Here is a 17,633-nt window from a genome sequence, read left to right as displayed (position 1 = left end):
GGTCCGTGTCTTGGATCCTCTCCGTGTCGCCGTTTCTCTGTTTCTCCGTGTCTCTGTCTCTGTCTCTGTCTCTGGGTCTCTGGGCTGGCGCCAGCAGGAGCTGTCCAGGGTCCCCGCGAGGGGCGGGTTGGGGCGGGGTGCCGGTCTCCTGGGCGGCGCTGGCGGGGGGAAGTTGTGGCCGCCCCGCCTCCCCGCTCCCTCAGGGGCAGCGCGGCGGGCTTCCGCTGACGCCCTCTGGTCGCGCCGGTGGCTCCGCCTGGGTTTGGGCAAGTCGGGGCCCGGCCGGCGCCGCAGAGGTCAGGGCTCCCGCTGGGAGGCCCCTCGGGCCGGAGGGGACTCAGAGGAGCACGGGCCCGGCGGCCCGACGCCACCGACGCCTCGGGCCAAGTGCCCCGCGCCACCCCCCTCCCAGCAGCCGCATCTCCTGCGACCCATCGCCGGATCCGAGCGGCCAGGGCGGCCTGGAGTGTTCCCGGGCCGCGAGGGAGAGCGCCCAGCCAGGCGCCCCCGCCCCCATCCCCGCCCCCACCGCCGCCCCCACCACCCCTCGTTTTCCCACCTCCGCCCGCCCCGCCGCTCGCCCCGGCCTCTCGCACCCGGCTGCTCCAGGCCTCCGCGCCCTGGGAGGGCAGCAGGGCGGGGCAGCGCAGGGTTTGGCTGGCCCGCTGGCCGCGCCCGAGGCGGCCGCGGCGGGAGGCAGCAGCGGGAGGAAGGCGGCAGGCCGGGCGCGGGCGCAGGGGGCGCCGGCGGCGGGTGCGCGTCACAGAGGCCTGGGCGCGCGCGAGCCGCGGGCCGGGCGACGCGGCGCGGCTTCTTAGGGGCGCCGGCGGCAGGCGCCAGCGTCTACGGCCATACCACCCTGAACGCGCCCGATCTCGTCTGATCTCGGAAGCTAAGCAGGGTCGGGCCTGGTTAGTACTTGGATGGGAGACCGCCTGGGAATACCGGGTGCTGTAGGCTTTTGCCTCCCTCGCCTTTTGCCGCCGGCCGGGCGCGGCTCCCTCCGCGCTCCTGCCGCCCCTCCTCCGTCCTGCGGCCTCCGGCCTCCGTCCTCCGCGGACGCCCCCCACCCCTCCAGCCAGCCCGACCCCCCCCACCCTCCCCCTCCCCTCCCGCCCCCCTCCGCACCGCGGGCCCGCCGGCGCCGCCCATGGGCAGGGCCCAACCCCTCCCCGCCACAGCCCAACCCTTCCAGCTCGCGGCCCCACCCGAACCCAGGGCCAATCGGGGCCAGCCCGGCGGGACCGGGACCGGGACCGGGACCGGGACCGGGACCGGGACCCCGACGCCGCACACGCCGCCGGCCGGCTCCCTCTGGCCTCGGCCTCTTCCCACCCGCTCGGCTCCCGCTCCGGTGACACCCCAGCCCTTCCCTCGGCGCCCCGCCCCCGCCGCCCCAGCCGCCGGGTAGAGTCGTCCTGTCAGGTGGAACGGATTCCACGGCGGTGCCGGGAGGCCCAAACGGGTCCCAAAGCGACCAGCCCCGCCCACCGAGGAAAGGCACCTGGTCAGGCTTTTCCAGACACCGCCCGCTTCTCCAAGGACAGGGCGGACTGGGTTAGAGAGGAGCGTCTCGGGCACCTCACCCAAGACTGGATGGCTTCTGCCTTTGCTGGCGTCTCTGCCGCTGCAGGTCATCTTCTAAAACCTGGTACCCGCTTGCTTGTCCTTGAGAGGCTCATTCACAATCAACACTCCTTTCCCGACCTAAGTTTGTCCCTGTCAGTTTGTCTCGCTTTTCCTTCCAGAAGCCCCCTTCCCGGGGTGGGGGGGAGGGGGGGAGGTGGTGGTGGTGGGGGGGGGTAGGGGGGTGGGTGGGTCTGAGTTTCAAGCTCCACCTGACTAGGATCCCATTCTGCTTTCGCCTTCGGGCGGTCCTGCCTCGCTTGGAAACGCTGCTACGTTGCTCCTGGTGGATGAGCTTGCGTTCGTTTTGAGTTTGAGAACGCTGGATGCAAAGACGAGGAGTCTTGATGGCTGAGGCTTTTGGTGTCCCCTCACTCGGGGGCCTCCCTCTCTTCCCGCCTCCCCCCGCCTCCCCACCCACCCCCTCACACCCGACCCCTACCACCCCAGGGCCCCGGCCGGGCCCCGCCCCTCCAGGCCGCATCTGTCAGAGGGAGTTGAAAAGCCTCCTGACAGGACACGTCCTCCCTCAGCAGCCAGCCCTTCCTGGCTCCCTGGCTTCAGCTTTCCGTTCGCGTGGCTCGGGCAGCCTTTCGCATCTTCTTTGCACCTGCCTGTGTTTGCAACAGAGGACCGTGGCCAAGGGATCCAGGAAACCGGGAGGAGAGCTGGCTTCCGGGGAGGCGAATGGGAAGGACAGGGAGGCAGAGAGGGAGCCTTGCCTCAGAGAACGGACTTTGAACCCCCGAAGGGAAAAGTCCTCCAGATAAATCACGTCTTCCCCACCGAATCCAAGAGCCATACTCGCTCGCTGTGGAAAAATGGGGACATCCCGGTCAAAGCAGGACGAGAGAGGACCCAAAGCTCCCTCCTCTCCCCGTTCAGCCATCGTCGTCCTGGGAGGGAGTCTCTTCGCGGTTCGCTTCTCCTGCCGGCCCCGTTTCCCCTCCTGCCAACCCAGCGCCTCTATCGCCTGCTCCTCGCTTCCTCGGGCTGCGGGCTGCGGGCTGCGGGATGGGGGAGGGGGGGGGGTGCGGTGCGCGTCGCTCCCTGCCAGCTCGTGCCCGGGGTGGTTCTGACGGGTCCCCGGATCTGATCTCCGAGGAGCACCTTCTGCGGGGAGAAGCGGGACTGCGTCCCTGTCAGTTTCCCGGAGCGCGGGACCGGAGCCTTGCCCCGAAACGCAGGCTCAGGAGACCGAAGTCCTGAGCTGAAACCCAAGGGGCGCCGTCTCCCGCGAGTGACGTGCCCTCCCTGAGCTGCGCTTTCCTCCTCTGGTGCGAGGGGGTCCTGGCGTTCGTGCCTCCTTGCGGGGGCGAGTGCTGGTGAGAACGCAAGCGGGAAATACGGAGCAGACCGCTCAGCACGGAGCGCGGCCTCGGTGGGGGCCCGGGCCTCGGCCGCCGTCCTTCCCCACGAGCCTACTTCTTGCCGCCGAGGCTCATCCAGCACCCAGGGATCGATCGCCTGGCTGCTTCCGGCCAGACACTCTCCTAGGTGCTGGCCACCCAGCAGCCGAGAACGCGGGTGCCAATCTCGGCCTCCGGGGCGTTCGCCTCCTCGCCTCTGGGGCCGCAAGACCAGCGGTGTGCCTACGCATGCCGGCCAGAGGTGGCAGAACCTGACGAGGACACGTGCCGTGGAAAATGGAGAGCTTGGCGCCCCGGAGGGCCTCGTCGGACGTCTGTGGATGGCCGTCGCTCTCTTTGCCGAAGCCCGCCCCCTGCCCATCTTCTCTCCGTCCCAGGGTCCCCTTTCCAGTGGGACGCAAGAAGGCCCACAGGGCCCAAACGCTGGAGACGGGCAGCGCACACAGCGCGCCCTGGGTCCCGGGGGGTGCGGCGGGAAAGCCTTGCGGCACAGAACCCTGAAGCCCAGAGGTCTCGAGACAGGGAGAGCCGGGACGTCGGCAGGCACCGACGGGCCTTCGGACGCGACTCTTCCTCCCCGTCATCACACCGTGCTGCTCCTCCCTCCGTCCTGGGCGCGAGCGCGCTCTTGGGAAGACGGAGGCGCCTTCGTCGGTGACCTAGCGGGCGGGAGATCCCGGGCAACGTCCCCAGCGGCACTTGAGCAGAACGGGGACGCTGCGGTCGGTCGTCGGGGAGGGGCTTCTACATGTCTGGTAGATGGAGCTGCTTTCTCGTGCCAAGTTCTCTGGGCCCTGACTTTTCTGCCTGCTCCTTCTATCAACTCAGTAAGGTCGGGGGTGCCCGGCAGAAAGAGGAAAAGAGCCAGAGCGAAGAAGCGGAGAGAAAGGAACACACAAACCCGGACGCACACACACACACAGGCACACAGACACACAGGCGCGCGCGCGCGCGCGCACACACACACACACACACACACACACACGCCTACACACCCACTCGCACAACCCGCACAAGCACACGCACACGCAAGCGCAGACAGAGCGCGCCAGCGAGCTCCGGTGCCTGCCTGTGGTTCCTGGGCGATGGCGGGGCAGCGATGCCGGGAGCCCGGGACTCCTGAGAGCCTGTCTGCGCGGCCTAGGGCCCCAGGGGTGATCGCCAGCCCCGGGGCCCCTGCCTCCTGGCCCGGGCCCAGCTCCAGCACCACCGCCCTCCTGGGGGGGAAGCGAGCTCTTGGGCAGAGCCTCTCTGGGTCAGGGTGGGTGTCTGTCTAGGTCCGTGTCTTGGATCCTCTCCGTGTCGCCGTTTCTCTGTTTCTCCGTGTCTCTGTCTCTGTCTCTGTCTCTGGGTCTCTGGGCTGGCGCCAGCAGGAGCTGTCCAGGGTCCCCGCGAGGGGCGGGTTGGGGGCGGGGTGCCGGTCTCCTGGGCGGCGCTGGCGGGGGGGAAGTGTGGCCGCCCCGCCTCCCCGCTCCCTCAGGGGCAGCGCGGCGGGCTTCCGCTGACGCCCTCTGGTCGCGCCGGTGGCTCCGCCTGGGTTTGGGCAAGTCGGGGCCCGGCCGGCGCCGCAGAGGTCAGGGCTCCCGCTGGGAGGCCCCTCGGGCCGGAGGGGACTCAGAGGAGCACGGGCCCGGCGGCCCGACGCCCCGACGCCTCGGGCCAAGTGCCCCGCGCCACCCCCCTCCCAGCAGCCGCATCTCCTGCGACCCATCGCCGGATCCGAGCGGCCAGGGCGGCCTGGAGTGTTCCCGGGCCGCGAGGGGAGAGCGCCCAGCCAGGCGCCCCGCCCCCATCCCCGCCCCCACCGCCGCCCCCACCACCCCTCGTTTCCCACCGCCGCCCGCCCCGCCCCGCCTCCTCGCACCCCGGGCTGCTCCAGGCCTCCGCGCCCTGGGAGGGCAGCAGGGCGGGGCAGCGCAGGGTTTGGCTGGCCCGCTGGCCGCGCCCGAGGCGGCCGCGGCGGGAGGCAGCAGCGGGAGGAAGGCGGCAGGCCGGGCGCGGGCGCAGGGGGCGCCGGCGGCGGGTGCGCGTCACAGAGGCCTGGGCGCGCGCGAGCCGCGGGCCGGGCGACGCGGCGCGGCTTCTTAGGGGCGCCGGCGGCAGGCGCCAGCGTCTACGGCCATACCACCCTGAACGCGCCCGATCTCGTCTGATCTCGGAAGCTAAGCAGGGTCGGGCCTGGTTAGTACTTGGATGGGAGACCGCCTGGGAATACCGGGTGCTGTAGGCTTTTGCCTCCCTCGCCTTTTGCCGCCGGCCGGGCGCGGCTCCCTCCGCGCTCCTGCCGCCCCTCCTCCGTCCTGCGGCCTCCGGCCTCCGTCCTCCGCGGACGCCCCCCACCCCTCCAGCCAGCCCGACCCCCCCCACCCTCCCCCTCCCCTCCCGCCCCCCTCCGCACCGCGGGCCCGCCGGCGCCGCCCATGGGCAGGGCCCAACCCCTCCCCGCCACAGCCCAACCCTTCCAGCTCGCGGCCCCACCCGAACCCAGGGCCAATCGGGGCCAGCCCGGCGGGACCGGGACCGGGACCGGGACCGGGACCGGGACCGGGACCCCGACGCCGCACACGCCGCCGGCCGGCTCCCTCTGGCCTCGGCCTCTTCCCACCCGCTCGGCTCCCGCTCCGGTGACACCCCAGCCCTTCCCTCGGCGCCCCGCCCCCGCCGCCCCAGCCGCCGGGTAGAGTCGTCCTGTCAGGTGGAACGGATTCCACGGCGGTGCCGGGAGGCCCAAACGGGTCCCAAAGCGACCAGCCCCGCCCACCGAGGAAAGGCACCTGGTCAGGCTTTTCCAGACACCGCCCGCTTCTCCAAGGACAGGGCGGACTGGGTTAGAGAGGAGCGTCTCGGGCACCTCACCCAAGACTGGATGGCTTCTGCCTTTGCTGGCGTCTCTGCCGCTGCAGGTCATCTTCTAAAACCTGGTACCCGCTTGCTTGTCCTTGAGAGGCTCATTCACAATCAACACTCCTTTCCCGACCTAAGTTTGTCCCTGTCAGTTTGTCTCGCTTTTCCTTCCAGAAGCCCCCTTCCCGGGGTGGGGGGGAGGGGGGGAGGTGGTGGTGGTGGGGGGGGGTAGGGGGGTGGGTGGGTCTGAGTTTCAAGCTCCACCTGACTAGGATCCCATTCTGCTTTCGCCTTCGGGCGGTCCTGCCTCGCTTGGAAACGCTGCTACGTTGCTCCTGGTGGATGAGCTTGCGTTCGTTTTGAGTTTGAGAACGCTGGATGCAAAGACGAGGAGTCTTGATGGCTGAGGCTTTTGGTGTCCCCTCACTCGGGGGCCTCCCTCTCTTCCCGCCTCCCCCCGCCTCCCCACCCACCCCCTCACACCCGACCCCTACCACCCCAGGGCCCCGGCCGGGCCCCGCCCCTCCAGGCCGCATCTGTCAGAGGGAGTTGAAAAGCCTCCTGACAGGACACGTCCTCCCTCAGCAGCCAGCCCTTCCTGGCTCCCTGGCTTCAGCTTTCCGTTCGCGTGGCTCGGGCAGCCTTTCGCATCTTCTTTGCACCTGCCTGTGTTTGCAACAGAGGACCGTGGCCAAGGGATCCAGGAAACCGGGAGGAGAGCTGGCTTCCGGGGAGGCGAATGGGAAGGACAGGGAGGCAGAGAGGGAGCCTTGCCTCAGAGAACGGACTTTGAACCCCCGAAGGGAAAAGTCCTCCAGATAAATCACGTCTTCCCCACCGAATCCAAGAGCCATACTCGCTCGCTGTGGAAAAATGGGGACATCCCGGTCAAAGCAGGACGAGAGAGGACCCAAAGCTCCCTCCTCTCCCCGTTCAGCCATCGTCGTCCTGGGAGGGAGTCTCTTCGCGGTTCGCTTCTCCTGCCGGCCCCGTTTCCCCTCCTGCCAACCCAGCGCCTCTATCGCCTGCTCCTCGCTTCCTCGGGCTGCGGGCTGCGGGCTGCGGGATGGGGGAGGGGGGGGGTGCGGTGCGCGTCGCTCCCTGCCAGCTCGTGCCCGGGGTGGTTCTGACGGGTCCCCGGATCTGATCTCCGAGGAGCACCTTCTGCGGGGAGAAGCGGGACTGCGTCCCTGTCAGTTTCCCGGAGCGCGGGACCGGAGCCTTGCCCCGAAACGCAGGCTCAGGAGACCGAAGTCCTGAGCTGAAACCCAAGGGGCGCCGTCTCCCGCGAGTGACGTGCCCTCCCTGAGCTGCGCTTTCCTCCTCTGGTGCGAGGGGGTCCTGGCGTTCGTGCCTCCTTGCGGGGGCGAGTGCTGGTGAGAACGCAAGCGGGAAATACGGAGCAGACCGCTCAGCACGGAGCGCGGCCTCGGTGGGGGCCCGGGCCTCGGCCGCCGTCCTTCCCCACGAGCCTACTTCTTGCCGCCGAGGCTCATCCAGCACCCAGGGATCGATCGCCTGGCTGCTTCCGGCCAGACACTCTCCTAGGTGCTGGCCACCCAGCAGCCGAGAACGCGGGTGCCAATCTCGGCCTCCGGGGCGTTCGCCTCCTCGCCTCTGGGGCCGCAAGACCAGCGGTGTGCCTACGCATGCCGGCCAGAGGTGGCAGAACCTGACGAGGACACGTGCCGTGGAAAATGGAGAGCTTGGCGCCCCGGAGGGCCTCGTCGGACGTCTGTGGATGGCCGTCGCTCTCTTTGCCGAAGCCCGCCCCCTGCCCATCTTCTCTCCGTCCCAGGGTCCCCTTTCCAGTGGGACGCAAGAAGGCCCACAGGGCCCAAACGCTGGAGACGGGCAGCGCACACAGCGCGCCCTGGGTCCCGGGGGGTGCGGCGGGAAAGCCTTGCGGCACAGAACCCTGAAGCCCAGAGGTCTCGAGACAGGGAGAGCCGGGACGTCGGCAGGCACCGACGGGCCTTCGGACGCGACTCTTCCTCCCCGTCATCACACCGTGCTGCTCCTCCCTCCGTCCTGGGCGCGAGCGCGCTCTTGGGAAGACGGAGGCGCCTTCGTCGGTGACCTAGCGGGCGGGAGATCCCGGGCAACGTCCCCAGCGGCACTTGAGCAGAACGGGGACGCTGCGGTCGGTCGTCGGGGAGGGGCTTCTACATGTCTGGTAGATGGAGCTGCTTTCTCGTGCCAAGTTCTCTGGGCCCTGACTTTTCTGCCTGCTCCTTCTATCAACTCAGTAAGGTCGGGGGTGCCCGGCAGAAAGAGGAAAAGAGCCAGAGCGAAGAAGCGGAGAGAAAGGAACACACAAACCCGGACGCACACACACACACAGGCACACAGACACACAGGCGCGCGCGCGCGCGCGCACACACACACACACACACACACACACACGCCTACACACCCACTCGCACAACCCGCACAAGCACACGCACACGCAAGCGCAGACAGAGCGCGCCAGCGAGCTCCGGTGCCTGCCTGTGGTTCCTGGGCGATGGCGGGGCAGCGATGCCGGGAGCCCGGGACTCCTGAGAGCCTGTCTGCGCGGCCTAGGGCCCCAGGGGTGATCGCCAGCCCCGGGGCCCCTGCCTCCTGGCCCGGGCCCAGCTCCAGCACCACCGCCCTCCTGGGGGGGAAGCGAGCTCTTGGGCAGAGCCTCTCTGGGTCAGGGTGGGTGTCTGTCTAGGTCCGTGTCTTGGATCCTCTCCGTGTCGCCGTTTCTCTGTTTCTCCGTGTCTCTGTCTCTGTCTCTGTCTCTGGGTCTCTGGGCTGGCGCCAGCAGGAGCTGTCCAGGGTCCCCGCGAGGGGCGGGTTGGGGGCGGGGTGCCGGTCTCCTGGGCGGCGCTGGCGGGGGGGAAGTGTGGCCGCCCCGCCTCCCCGCTCCCTCAGGGGCAGCGCGGCGGGCTTCCGCTGACGCCCTCTGGTCGCGCCGGTGGCTCCGCCTGGGTTTGGGCAAGTCGGGGCCCGGCCGGCGCCGCAGAGGTCAGGGCTCCCGCTGGGAGGCCCCTCGGGCCGGAGGGGACTCAGAGGAGCACGGGCCCGGCGGCCCGACGCCCCGACGCCTCGGGCCAAGTGCCCCGCGCCACCCCCCTCCCAGCAGCCGCATCTCCTGCGACCCATCGCCGGATCCGAGCGGCCAGGGCGGCCTGGAGTGTTCCCGGGCCGCGAGGGGAGAGCGCCCAGCCAGGCGCCCCGCCCCCATCCCCGCCCCCACCGCCGCCCCCACCACCCCTCGTTTCCCACCGCCGCCCGCCCCGCCCCGCCTCCTCGCACCCCGGGCTGCTCCAGGCCTCCGCGCCCTGGGAGGGCAGCAGGGCGGGGCAGCGCAGGGTTTGGCTGGCCCGCTGGCCGCGCCCGAGGCGGCCGCGGCGGGAGGCAGCAGCGGGAGGAAGGCGGCAGGCCGGGCGCGGGCGCAGGGGGCGCCGGCGGCGGGTGCGCGTCACAGAGGCCTGGGCGCGCGCGAGCCGCGGGCCGGGCGACGCGGCGCGGCTTCTTAGGGGCGCCGGCGGCAGGCGCCAGCGTCTACGGCCATACCACCCTGAACGCGCCCGATCTCGTCTGATCTCGGAAGCTAAGCAGGGTCGGGCCTGGTTAGTACTTGGATGGGAGACCGCCTGGGAATACCGGGTGCTGTAGGCTTTTGCCTCCCTCGCCTTTTGCCGCCGGCCGGGCGCGGCTCCCTCCGCGCTCCTGCCGCCCCTCCTCCGTCCTGCGGCCTCCGGCCTCCGTCCTCCGCGGACGCCCCCCACCCCTCCAGCCAGCCCGACCCCCCCCACCCTCCCCCTCCCCTCCCGCCCCCCTCCGCACCGCGGGCCCGCCGGCGCCGCCCATGGGCAGGGCCCAACCCCTCCCCGCCACAGCCCAACCCTTCCAGCTCGCGGCCCCACCCGAACCCAGGGCCAATCGGGGCCAGCCCGGCGGGACCGGGACCGGGACCGGGACCGGGACCGGGACCGGGACCCCGACGCCGCACACGCCGCCGGCCGGCTCCCTCTGGCCTCGGCCTCTTCCCACCCGCTCGGCTCCCGCTCCGGTGACACCCCAGCCCTTCCCTCGGCGCCCCGCCCCCGCCGCCCCAGCCGCCGGGTAGAGTCGTCCTGTCAGGTGGAACGGATTCCACGGCGGTGCCGGGAGGCCCAAACGGGTCCCAAAGCGACCAGCCCCGCCCACCGAGGAAAGGCACCTGGTCAGGCTTTTCCAGACACCGCCCGCTTCTCCAAGGACAGGGCGGACTGGGTTAGAGAGGAGCGTCTCGGGCACCTCACCCAAGACGGGATGGCTTCTGCCTTTGCTGGCGTCTCTGCCGCTGCAGGTCATCTTCTAAAACCTGGTACCCGCTTGCTTGTCCTTGAGAGGCTCATTCACAATCAACACTCCTTTCCCGACCTAAGTTTGTCCCTGTCAGTTTGTCTCGCTTTTCCTTCCAGAAGCCCCCTTCCCGGGGTGGGGGGGAGGGGGGGAGGTGGTGGTGGTGGGGGGGGGGTAGGGGGGTGGGTGGGTCTGAGTTTCAAGCTCCACCTGACTAGGATCCCATTCTGCTTTCGCCTTCGGGCGGTCCTGCCTCGCTTGGAAACGCTGCTACGTTGCTCCTGGTGGATGAGCTTGCGTTCGTTTTGAGTTTGAGAACGCTGGATGCAAAGACGAGGAGTCTTGATGGCTGAGGCTTTTGGTGTCCCCTCACTCGGGGGCCTCCCTCTCTTCCCGCCTCCCCCCGCCTCCCCACCCACCCCCTCACACCCGACCCCTACCACCCCAGGGCCCCGGCCGGGCCCCGCCCCTCCAGGCCGCATCTGTCAGAGGGAGTTGAAAAGCCTCCTGACAGGACACGTCCTCCCTCAGCAGCCAGCCCTTCCTGGCTCCCTGGCTTCAGCTTTCCGTTCGCGTGGCTCGGGCAGCCTTTCGCATCTTCTTTGCACCTGCCTGTGTTTGCAACAGAGGACCGTGGCCAAGGGATCCAGGAAACCGGGAGGAGAGCTGGCTTCCGGGGAGGCGAATGGGAAGGACAGGGAGGCAGAGAGGGAGCCTTGCCTCAGAGAACGGACTTTGAACCCCCGAAGGGAAAAGTCCTCCAGATAAATCACGTCTTCCCCACCGAATCCAAGAGCCATACTCGCTCGCTGTGGAAAAATGGGGACATCCCGGTCAAAGCAGGACGAGAGAGGACCCAAAGCTCCCTCCTCTCCCCGTTCAGCCATCGTCGTCCTGGGAGGGAGTCTCTTCGCGGTTCGCTTCTCCTGCCGGCCCCGTTTCCCCTCCTGCCAACCCAGCGCCTCTATCGCCTGCTCCTCGCTTCCTCGGGCTGCGGGCTGCGGGCTGCGGGATGGGGGAGGGGGGGGTGCGGTGCGCGTCGCTCCCTGCCAGCTCGTGCCCGGGGTGGTTCTGACGGGTCCCCGGATCTGATCTCCGAGGAGCACCTTCTGCGGGGAGAAGCGGGACTGCGTCCCTGTCAGTTTCCCGGAGCGCGGGACCGGAGCCTTGCCCCGAAACGCAGGCTCGGGAGACCGAAGTCCTGAGCTGAAACCCAAGGGGCGCCGTCTCCCGCGAGTGACGTGCCCTCCCTGAGCTGCGCTTTCCTCCTCTGGTGCGAGGGGGTCCTGGCGTTCGTGCCTCCTTGCGGGGGCGAGTGCTGGTGAGAACGCAAGCGGGAAATACGGAGCAGACCGCTCAGCACGGAGCGCGGCCTCGGTGGGGGCCCGGGCCTCGGCCGCCGTCCTTCCCCACGAGCCTACTTCTTGCCGCCGAGGCTCATCCAGCACCCAGGGATCGATCGCCTGGCTGCTTCCGGCCAGACACTCTCCTAGGTGCTGGCCACCCAGCAGCCGAGAACGCGGGTGCCAATCTCGGCCTCCGGGGCGTTCGCCTCCTCGCCTCTGGGGCCGCAAGACCAGCGGTGTGCCTACGCATGCCGGCCAGAGGTGGCAGAACCTGACGAGGACACGTGCCGTGGAAAATGGAGAGCTTGGCGCCCCGGAGGGCCTCGTCGGACGTCTGTGGATGGCCGTCGCTCTCTTTGCCGAAGCCCGCCCCCTGCCCATCTTCTCTCCGTCCCAGGGTCCCCTTTCCAGTGGGACGCAAGAAGGCCCACAGGGCCCAAACGCTGGAGACGGGCAGCGCACACAGCGCGCCCTGGGTCCCGGGGGGTGCGGCGGGAAAGCCTTGCGGCACAGAACCCTGAAGCCCAGAGGTCTCGAGACAGGGAGAGCCGGGACGTCGGCAGGCACCGACGGGCCTTCGGACGCGACTCTTCCTCCCCGTCATCACACCGTGCTGCTCCTCCCTCCGTCCTGGGCGCGAGCGCGCTCTTGGGAAGACGGAGGCGCCTTCGTCGGTGACCTAGCGGGCGGGAGATCCCGGGCAACGTCCCCAGCGGCACTTGAGCAGAACGGGGACGCTGCGGTCGGTCGTCGGGGAGGGGCTTCTACATGTCTGGTAGATGGAGCTGCTTTCTCGTGCCAAGTTCTCTGGGCCCTGACTTTTCTGCCTGCTCCTTCTATCAACTCAGTAAGGTCGGGCGTGCCCGGCAGAAAGAGGAAAAGAGCCAGAGCGAAGAAGCGGAGAGAAAGGAACACACAAACCCGGACGCACACACACACACAGGCACACAGACACACAGGCGCGCGCGCGCGCGCGCACACACACACACACACACACACACACACGCCTACACACCCACTCGCACAACCCGCACAAGCACACGCACACGCAAGCGCAGACAGAGCGCGCCAGCGAGCTCCGGTGCCTGCCTGTGGTTCCTGGGCGATGGCGGGGCAGCGATGCCGGGAGCCCGGGACTCCTGAGAGCCTGTCTGCGCGGCCTAGGGCCCCAGGGGTGATCGCCAGCCCCGGGGCCCCTGCCTCCTGGCCCGGGCCCAGCTCCAGCACCACCGCCCTCCTGGGGGGGAAGCGAGCTCTTGGGCAGAGCCTCTCTGGGTCAGGGTGGGTGTCTGTCTAGGTCCGTGTCTTGGATCCTCTCCGTGTCGCCGTTTCTCTGTTTCTCCGTGTCTCTGTCTCTGTCTCTGTCTCTGGGTCTCTGGGCTGGCGCCAGCAGGAGCTGTCCAGGGTCCCCGCGAGGGGCGGGTTGGGGGCGGGGTGCCGGTCTCCTGGGCGGCGCTGGCGGGGGGGAAGTGTGGCCGCCCCGCCTCCCCGCTCCCTCAGGGGCAGCGCGGCGGGCTTCCGCTGACGCCCTCTGGTCGCGCCGGTGGCTCCGCCTGGGTTTGGGCAAGTCGGGGCCCGGCCGGCGCCGCAGAGGTCAGGGCTCCCGCTGGGAGGCCCCTCGGGCCGGAGGGGACTCAGAGGAGCACGGGCCCGGCGGCCCGACGCCCCGACGCCTCGGGCCAAGTGCCCCGCGCCACCCCCCTCCCAGCAGCCGCATCTCCTGCGACCCATCGCCGGATCCGAGCGGCCAGGGCGGCCTGGAGTGTTCCCGGGCCGCGAGGGGAGAGCGCCCAGCCAGGCGCCCCGCCCCCATCCCCGCCCCCACCGCCGCCCCCACCACCCCTCGTTTCCCACCGCCGCCCGCCCCGCCCCGCCTCCTCGCACCCCGGGCTGCTCCAGGCCTCCGCGCCCTGGGAGGGCAGCAGGGCGGGGCAGCGCAGGGTTTGGCTGGCCCGCTGGCCGCGCCCGAGGCGGCCGCGGCGGGAGGCAGCAGCGGGAGGAAGGCGGCAGGCCGGGCGCGGGCGCAGGGGGCGCCGGCGGCGGGTGCGCGTCACAGAGGCCTGGGCGCGCGCGAGCCGCGGGCCGGGCGACGCGGCGCGGCTTCTTAGGGGCGCCGGCGGCAGGCGCCAGCGTCTACGGCCATACCACCCTGAACGCGCCCGATCTCGTCTGATCTCGGAAGCTAAGCAGGGTCGGGCCTGGTTAGTACTTGGATGGGAGACCGCCTGGGAATACCGGGTGCTGTAGGCTTTTGCCTCCCTCGCCTTTTGCCGCCGGCCGGGCGCGGCTCCCTCCGCGCTCCTGCCGCCCCTCCTCCGTCCTGCGGCCTCCGGCCTCCGTCCTCCGCGGACGCCCCCCACCCCTCCAGCCAGCCCGACCCCCCCCACCCTCCCCCTCCCCTCCCGCCCCCCTCCGCACCGCGGGCCCGCCGGCGCCGCCCATGGGCAGGGCCCAACCCCTCCCCGCCACAGCCCAACCCTTCCAGCTCGCGGCCCCACCCGAACCCAGGGCCAATCGGGGCCAGCCCGGCGGGACCGGGACCGGGACCGGGACCGGGACCCCGACGCCGCACACGCCGCCGGCCGGCTCCCTCTGGCCTCGGCCTCTTCCCACCCGCTCGGCTCCCGCTCCGGTGACACCCCAGCCCTTCCCTCGGCGCCCCGCCCCCGCCGCCCCAGCCGCCGGGTAGAGTCGTCCTGTCAGGTGGAACGGATTCCACGGCGGTGCCGGGAGGCCCAAACGGGTCCCAAAGCGACCAGCCCCGCCCACCGAGGAAAGGCACCTGGTCAGGCTTTTCCAGACACCGCCCGCTTCTCCAAGGACAGGGCGGACTGGGTTAGAGAGGAGCGTCTCGGGCACCTCACCCAAGACGGGATGGCTTCTGCCTTTGCTGGCGTCTCTGCCGCTGCAGGTCATCTTCTAAAACCTGGTACCCGCTTGCTTGTCCTTGAGAGGCTCATTCACAATCAACACTCCTTTCCCGACCTAAGTTTGTCCCTGTCAGTTTGTCTCGCTTTTCCTTCCAGAAGCCCCCTTCCCGGGGTGGGGGGGAGGGGGGGAGGTGGTGGTGGTGGGGGGGGGGTAGGGGGGTGGGTGGGTCTGAGTTTCAAGCTCCACCTGACTAGGATCCCATTCTGCTTTCGCCTTCGGGCGGTCCTGCCTCGCTTGGAAACGCTGCTACGTTGCTCCTGGTGGATGAGCTTGCGTTCGTTTTGAGTTTGAGAACGCTGGATGCAAAGACGAGGAGTCTTGATGGCTGAGGCTTTTGGTGTCCCCTCACTCGGGGGCCTCCCTCTCTTCCCGCCTCCCCCCGCCTCCCCACCCACCCCCTCACACCCGACCCCTACCACCCCAGGGCCCCGGCCGGGCCCCGCCCCTCCAGGCCGCATCTGTCAGAGGGAGTTGAAAAGCCTCCTGACAGGACACGTCCTCCCTCAGCAGCCAGCCCTTCCTGGCTCCCTGGCTTCAGCTTTCCGTTCGCGTGGCTCGGGCAGCCTTTCGCATCTTCTTTGCACCTGCCTGTGTTTGCAACAGAGGACCGTGGCCAAGGGATCCAGGAAACCGGGAGGAGAGCTGGCTTCCGGGGAGGCGAATGGGAAGGACAGGGAGGCAGAGAGGGAGCCTTGCCTCAGAGAACGGACTTTGAACCCCCGAAGGGAAAAGTCCTCCAGATAAATCACGTCTTCCCCACCGAATCCAAGAGCCATACTCGCTCGCTGTGGAAAAATGGGGACATCCCGGTCAAAGCAGGACGAGAGAGGACCCAAAGCTCCCTCCTCTCCCCGTTCAGCCATCGTCGTCCTGGGAGGGAGTCTCTTCGCGGTTCGCTTCTCCTGCCGGCCCCGTTTCCCCTCCTGCCAACCCAGCGCCTCTATCGCCTGCTCCTCGCTTCCTCGGGCTGCGGGCTGCGGGCTGCGGGATGGGGGAGGGGGGGGGGTGCGGTGCGCGTCGCTCCCTGCCAGCTCGTGCCCGGGGTGGTTCTGACGGGTCCCCGGATCTGATCTCCGAGGAGCACCTTCTGCGGGGAGAAGCGGGACTGCGTCCCTGTCAGTTTCCCGGAGCGCGGGACCGGAGCCTTGCCCCGAAACGCAGGCTCGGGAGACCGAAGTCCTGAGCTGAAACCCAAGGGGCGCCGTCTCCCGCGAGTGACGTGCCCTCCCTGAGCTGCGCTTTCCTCCTCTGGTGCGAGGGGGTCCTGGCGTTCGTGCCTCCTTGCGGGGGCGAGTGCTGGTGAGAACGCAAGCGGGAAATACGGAGCAGACCGCTCAGCACGGAGCGCGGCCTCGGTGGGGGCCCGGGCCTCGGCCGCCGTCCTTCCCCACGAGCCTACTTCTTGCCGCCGAGGCTCATCCAGCACCCAGGGATCGATCGCCTGGCTGCTTCCGGCCAGACACTCTCCTAGGTGCTGGCCACCCAGCAGCCGAGAACGCGGGTGCCAATCTCGGCCTCCGGGGCGTTCGCCTCCTCGCCTCTGGGGCCGCAAGACCAGCGGTGTGCCTACGCATGCCGGCCAGAGGTGGCAGAACCTGACGAGGACACGTGCCGTGGAAAATGGAGAGCTTGGCGCCCCGGAGGGCCTCGTCGGACGTCTGTGGATGGCCGTCGCTCTCTTTGCCGAAGCCCGCCCCCTGCCCATCTTCTCTCCGTCCCAGGGTCCCCTTTCCAGTGGGACGCAAGAAGGCCCACAGGGCCCAAACGCTGGAGACGGGCAGCGCACACAGCGCGCCCTGGGTCCCGGGGGGTGCGGCGGGAAAGCCTTGCGGCACAGAACCCTGAAGCCCAGAGGTCTCGAGACAGGGAGAGCCGGGACGTCGGCAGGCACCGACGGGCCTTCGGACGCGACTCTTCCTCCCCGTCATCACACCGTGCTGCTCCTCCCTCCGTCCTGGGCGCGAGCGCGCTCTTGGGAAGACGGAGGCGCCTTCGTCGGTGACCTAGCGGGCGGGAGATCCCGGGCAACGTCCCCAGCGGCACTTGAGCAGAACGGGGACGCTGCGGTCGGTCGTCGGGGAGGGGCTTCTACATGTCTGGTAGATGGAGCTGCTTTCTCGTGCCAAGTTCTCTGGGCCCTGACTTTTCTGCCTGCTCCTTCTATCAACTCAGTAAGGTCGGGGGTGCCCGGCAGAAAGAGGAAAAGAGCCAGAGCGAAGAAGCGGAGAGAAAGGAACACACAAACCCGGACGCACACACACACACAGGCACACAGACACACAGGCGCGCGCGCGCGCGCGCGCACACACACACACACACACACACACACACGCCTACACACCCACTCGCACAACCCGCACAAGCACACGCACACGCAAGCGCAGACAGAGCGCGCCAGCGAGCTCCGGTGCCTGCCTGTGGTTCCTGGGCGATGGCGGGGCAGCGATGCCGGGAGCCCGGGACTCCTGAGAGCCTGTCTGCGCGGCCTAGGGCCCCAGGGGTGATCGCCAGCCCGGGGCCCCTGCCTCCTGGCCCGGGCCCAGCTCCAGCACCACCGCCCTCCTGGGGGGGAAGCGAGCTCTTGGGCAGAGCCTCTCTGGGTCAGGGTGGGTGTCTGTCTAGGTCCGTGTCTTGGATCCTCTCCGTGTCGCCGTTTCTCTGTTTCTCCGTGTCTCTGTCTCTGTCTCTGTCTCTGGGTCTCTGGGCTGGCGCCAGCAGGAGCTGTCCAGGGTCCCCGCGAGGGGCGGGTTGGGGGCGGGGTGCCGGTCTCCTGGGCGGCGCTGGCGGGGGGGAAGTGTGGCCGCCCCGCCTCCCCGCTCCCTCAGGGGCAGCGCGGCGGGCTTCCGCTGACGCCCTCTGGTCGCGCCGGTGGCTCCGCCTGGGTTTGGGCAAGTCGGGGCCCGGCCGGCGCCGCAGAGGTCAGGGCTCCCGCTGGGAGGCCCCTCGGGCCGGAGGGGACTCAGAGGAGCACGGGCCCGGCGGCCCGACGCCCCGACGCCTCGGGCCAAGTGCCCCGCGCCACCCCCCTCCCAGCAGCCGCATCTCCTGCGACCCATCGCCGGATCCGAGCGGCCAGGGCGGCCTGGAGTGTTCCCGGGCCGCGAGGGGAGAGCGCCCAGCCAGGCGCCCCGCCCCCATCCCCGCCCCCACCGCCGCCCCCACCACCCCTCGTTTCCCACCGCCGCCCGCCCCGCCC

General features: G+C 70.0%; 4 non-coding genes across 4 annotated transcripts; all 4 read left to right on the top strand.

The window, feature by feature from the left end:
• Positions 1–841: 841 nt before the first annotated feature.
• On the top strand, positions 842–960 carry LOC139043696 (5S ribosomal RNA). Its single transcript, XR_011500764.1, has one exon. It is a non-coding gene; the product is annotated as a 5S ribosomal RNA (ribosomal RNA).
• Positions 961–5,107: 4,147 nt separating this feature from the next.
• Positions 5,108–5,226, top strand: LOC139043695 (5S ribosomal RNA). Its single transcript, XR_011500763.1, has one exon. It is a non-coding gene; the product is annotated as a 5S ribosomal RNA (ribosomal RNA).
• A 4,146-nt stretch (positions 5,227–9,372) lies between these two features.
• On the top strand, positions 9,373–9,491 carry LOC139043694 (5S ribosomal RNA). The gene has a single exon (XR_011500762.1). It is a non-coding gene; the product is annotated as a 5S ribosomal RNA (ribosomal RNA).
• A 4,146-nt stretch (positions 9,492–13,637) lies between these two features.
• On the top strand, positions 13,638–13,756 carry LOC139043693 (5S ribosomal RNA). The gene has a single exon (XR_011500761.1). It is a non-coding gene; the product is annotated as a 5S ribosomal RNA (ribosomal RNA).
• The last annotated feature ends 3,877 nt before the right edge of the window (positions 13,757–17,633 follow it).

Source organism: Equus asinus, unplaced genomic scaffold (genome assembly GCF_041296235.1).
Source record: "Equus asinus isolate D_3611 breed Donkey unplaced genomic scaffold, EquAss-T2T_v2 contig_32, whole genome shotgun sequence".
Classification (NCBI taxonomy): Eukaryota; Metazoa; Chordata; class Mammalia; order Perissodactyla; family Equidae; genus Equus; species Equus asinus.
This window is presented reverse-complemented; position numbering and strand designations above follow the sequence as displayed.